This window comes from Cucumis melo, unplaced genomic scaffold (assembly GCF_025177605.1).
Source record: "Cucumis melo cultivar AY unplaced genomic scaffold, USDA_Cmelo_AY_1.0 utg001667l, whole genome shotgun sequence".
NCBI lineage: Eukaryota > Viridiplantae > Streptophyta > Magnoliopsida > Cucurbitales > Cucurbitaceae > Cucumis > Cucumis melo.
In genome coordinates, this window is record NW_026124713.1 from 12501 (window position 1) to 17500 (window position 5000).

General features: G+C 30.7%; 3 non-coding genes across 3 annotated transcripts; 1 reads left to right on the forward strand and 2 right to left on the reverse strand.

Annotated features, from left to right (window-relative positions):
- The first annotated feature begins 658 nt into the window (after window positions 1–658).
- On the forward strand, window positions 659–730 carry TRNAC-GCA (transfer RNA cysteine (anticodon GCA)). Its single transcript has one exon. It is a non-coding gene; the product is annotated as a tRNA-Cys (tRNA).
- Window positions 731–3808: 3078 nt separating this feature from the next.
- On the reverse strand, window positions 3809–3882 carry TRNAD-GUC (transfer RNA aspartic acid (anticodon GUC)). Its single transcript has one exon. It is a non-coding gene; the product is annotated as a tRNA-Asp (tRNA).
- Window positions 3883–4200: 318 nt separating this feature from the next.
- TRNAY-GUA (transfer RNA tyrosine (anticodon GUA)) lies at window positions 4201–4284 on the reverse strand. Its single transcript has one exon. It is a non-coding gene; the product is annotated as a tRNA-Tyr (tRNA).
- Window positions 4285–5000: the final 716 nt, after the last annotated feature.

Sequence of the window (5000 nt, forward strand, 5' to 3'; positions counted from 1 at the left end):
TAGAATGCGATTGAAGTATGTATAAGGACTTGTATTTATTAATAAACATGTGCAGATATATATATATAGTTAGTTATATATATCGCCTCCTTTATTACAGTTCTATGGGGAACATCACATGTCGTACTCTATCAAAAATTTATATTTTCTATTTAATGATAATGAAAAAAAAATTCTAAAAACAGAATTCCGAACATTTCCTATAAACATCTTATATATATATAAGATATTAGATTTAGATAATAGTAATCGTTTATGTTCTGGGGTTTACATATACTCATAATCGCTATTAAAATTGTCATTAATAAGGATTTTTTTATGGTTATGGAAACGAATCAATACGGATGGATTAGTAATGATTAGTTATCTATCAATTTTTATTTATTTAGGTAAGGTATCCATTTTTGGATTGTTTTCTTATATCATTAGGGAAACCGAATTTGCAATTTCAATCCAAGAATCATTTATGAATTCACAGTCAATAGTTAAAGTTAACGGTTCCCATTTGTCCTGATTTTTTGCTTTTGTGAATGAAAATCCACATTTTTTTTTCAATAGAAAAAGCAAAGTTTTGCGGTTTTTCGTTTTAGATATTGTGTGTGTTGTAAGATACTATCTATCTAAGAGATAGAGCCAATCCAATATTTTGTATCGTTTTGGCGGCATGGCCGAGCGGTAAGGCGGGGGACTGCAAATCCCTTTTTCCCCAGTTCAAATCCGGGTGTCGCCTCAGCAACAAACAAAAGAATCAAAATACCCTCTTCTGTTTTGCTGATATAACTTTATCATTTTTTTTAGAAGAAAAGCATCTTTAGATTTGCTTGATTCTAAGCATCGTTGGGGTTCTCTAAAATGTTATAAATCCTTGCGTATAGGTTTCGTTTCCAGAATTTAGTAGAGTAATGAAAAATAATCGTTAAATCTTGAGATGATAGCCCTTCGACTACTAATGTAGTGTCTACTCATTGGGTCTTGAATTAGGGAATATAATTTCATTTTTCCTTACGGAAAGGAGGAAGATACTTGATATACGGACTCATGAAAGTATCTGAGTACTCGAGCATTCAATCAATATTATATTGAATGAATAATTGGCTTTTTTTTTTATTTTAATCTTAAAAAAAGAACTTATTTCTTTTCGATAAGCTCTAACCACGCATGTAATAGGCCATCCCATCTTCCGATTGTCTCTATGAAACAATCGGGGGGACAGTAAAGATTAGATCAAATGAGAAAGGAATAATAGTAGGGTTATGTGATAGATACTATCTTGATTCTCTATTTTGAGACTTTTTACTTAATGTAATGAAATGCAGGACAACAAAAGAAAGACTAGGTCTTATTATTCCTACATGTTACTAACATTCTTTTGATACTTCCAAGAGTTTTTCTGCCTCTTTTATTTATTTGTACTGAATTTTTTCGATTATACTAGAAATCATATAATAACTTGGGATAATTCGATTTTTTGTATTGTTTCATCAATGGTGTTGTGCCCGAATCTCTTTTTGACTATGCGCTAGTGATTCCACTATTATTAGTGAATAATAATTATTAGTGAGCAATAATGGAATAATTCTTTTATATTCATAGAGATAGGGGACATAATTCACATGGATATGGTAAGTCTCGCTTGGGCTGCTTTAATGGTAGTCTTTACATTTTCTCTTTCCCTCGTAGTATGGGGAAGAAGTGGACTCTAGAAGTACTACTAATTGAAAAATAAAACTGTATTGTTTTTGGTTTATTTTATAGATCGTTCTGCAAAACTTTTTTTCTTTTATTTTGAAAAGTAAAAAAAAAAAGAGTTCGGATTATAAGTTTTTAAGTGGATCCATACTTTCAACACGAAAGAACATAGACATAGTGGTTGTCCAATGAGATACTACGCATAATAATATACTACCTCATAATAAGATAGTACCTCGGGGTAGCCACCCACATATTACGTGCTTACCACTTCTTTTATTTATTATTATTAGTATTTTAGTTATTTTCAAAATAGGATTTTTTCTTGTTTTAGGGAACTCATTTCATATCATGCTTCAAACGTTAAATAAAAATGGGGTTTGCTAATTCTTTTCGAAATCCGAAGATAAAAAGTTCCCATGGAACCGAACTCCTGGATCATCTGTCAACTGCTCAATCAATTACTTCTTTCGAATGCTAAAAAAAAATTAGTGGCCTTTCGATTATTTGATTTCAGATTCATTCTAATCAACATGAATTATGAAGCAAAGAAATAGAATTGGGCCACTATGTATATTAGATTAATATTACATATATGTAATTGATATGATATCTATATATAAATAGAAAGATATATATTGTATATTCATCTATATTCAAATTGATCGATATTCAACCTCTATTTTTATAGAGTACAATTTTATATTTATACACTTCAATAACAATAATAGATAGTATGGTAGAAGGATTCATATATTTCTTTCTACCATACTATCGGATCTTATCGAATACTTCTCTCGTAGAATACTGATAATTCTAGTCCGCCAATTTCATTTAAGACGCGAAATTTTAATGCTTTTCATTTTTCTTATCTTCAATCATTGATAAGAACTAAAACGTCAAGGTTAATTCAAATTAATCACTTTGACTGATTGTTTTTACGTATATTATAAGTAAAAAGGCGGTCGGAACTAGAATGAACAGTGCAGTAGCAATAAATGCGAGAATATTTACTTCCATAATATCATCGTTTCATTTTTTATTCGCAATAACTCGGGATTTAATCCCATAGAGATGATAAATGTTTCGCTTGTAAATTCAAGGGGATGCGTTGCATCTCGATGATATCGAATCGTATTAAAATATCATGAATAACAATATCGGAGCTATCAAATCGATTCATCGTCGAGAATTGAATAGTATAACATAGGAAGATCTTTTATCCATACCGAATTTAAACAAAATGGGATTCCTGATGCAATCAAGAATTTCGTTACTTTTTTTTATTTATAATTTTTTGCATTCTTTCTTTTCTATAATCTACTGCCCTCTTATTCAATGCAATCATCTGATGAAGTCTCATCAGACTACCTTTACCCTTACATTGTTTATAAACAAACTCAAGCAAAGAATAGCAGCGAAATTCAAAAAAGGAAAAGGAGGTAGGTTCGAACTAAACTCCTTCCTTTTTTTGTACTTATAAAATCTTCTTAAAAAAAAGAAATAAAAACGAAACTTAAACTTTCAAAAATTCTTAATTACCTCACTAAGAGAGATAGATGGGATCCTTGTTTGTATTAATATCCTCTTTCCTTGAATTAGTAGTGGGACGTATATATCAAAAGTTAAGTGTTAAATTTTAATAAGATAGATTATTTCAAATTCAAATTAGTAATTGAATTTACTAATTGAGGTTACAAAAAATCGGAGCCAGAACGGATATATTTTGCTTTCAGACGAAAAATTAGATCAAAGTTTACTATGTAAACTTTATTTTGTATCGTCCAAATTCCCTTTATGTATGTGCTTTCCGGAAACGTATAGTACTCTATTTCATTAGAAAAATCGGGCGTAATCAACTAGACCCAGTACGCCTTCGAATCCTGAATATGATGCTACCAATAATTGTGGTAATTCACATATGGCACATATGTCTTTCTCCCATCAATTAGTACTCGTTGAAGAAATCAAAATTCCCATATTTTTTTGTTGAAAAATGTGGAAAAAAAATAAGAGAGATCCCGTTTGGAATAAAATTCAGTTATGTTATTTGTTCTCTCTTTCACAGGAAAGGAAGAGATTAATTGATGTATTTTTTTTTTATTGGATTTGGATCCATCGGGACTGACGGGACTCGAACCCGCAGCTTCCGCCTTGACAGGGCGGTGCTCTGACCAATTGAACTACAATCCCAGGGAAATAAAGTGTACAACATATGTTGTTGATTTAATTTCCTTCAAACCTTTCTATGTAGATTTTTGATTCGAATTGTCATATTCTACCAGACAGAGACGCGAGTAATAAAGTAATAGATTGATATGCGCGGAGACATGGACTTTAGTGTGAGAAGCATGGATTAATATTTATTTTTTCGTTATTGTAAAATTGATTGATTATCAATCTGTCAATGAATAAAAAAAGAGTTTTTTTTTTTATTCTTTCATATCAAGTCAAGTATTTCTGTAGAAGGACAAATAGGTTATATCATTTTATGGTGGATACGCGATATATTGGGCCGAGCTGGATTTGAACCAGCGTAGACATATTGCCAACGAATTTACAGTCCGTCCCCATTAACCGCTCGGGCATCGACCCGGGAAGAATCAATTCCAAGCTTGTTGATAATCCATGATCAACTTCCTTTCGTAGTACCCTACCCCCAGGGGAAGTCGAATCCCCGCTGCCTCCTTGAAAGAGAGATGTCCTGGACCACTAGACGATGGGGGCATACTTGCCCGACTGCCATCATACTATGATCATAGTATGAATAGTTTTTTGAAATTGTCAATATAAAATAAATATAATGGACTAATATGATGCAATTCGACGTATTTTTCTTTCTTTCATTATTCCATCGAAATTTTTTTATTTGTGATTTCTATTTATGAATCGTTCATTCTAATCACCATTCCCCATATAATTCTATATAGAAATTATTTTATTTTAAATTGCATTTTTTTTTATTTATTTCATTTAAATAATATACATAAATTTGCAAATTGGAATATATAGTTATATTACTTATATTATAGAATATCAAATGAAAATAGTGATTAGTAGTGATTAGAGGAAACCTCTAAAATAAACAAAAATAATAAATATTAGAAAAAAAAATATTCTTTTTTTATTTTATTCTTTTTTTATTTAAATAATACGAAGGCTAGTACCCTTCGGGAATTGGTCTGCCATATGCTATAAACAGGATTAAACTCCATTTCTCATACTTTCACTCATTGATTCACTCATTGTTAAGATTAGGTTAGGTATATTTCGATCTCACACTAAGCCAAGAAATTAAAAAACGATAAATT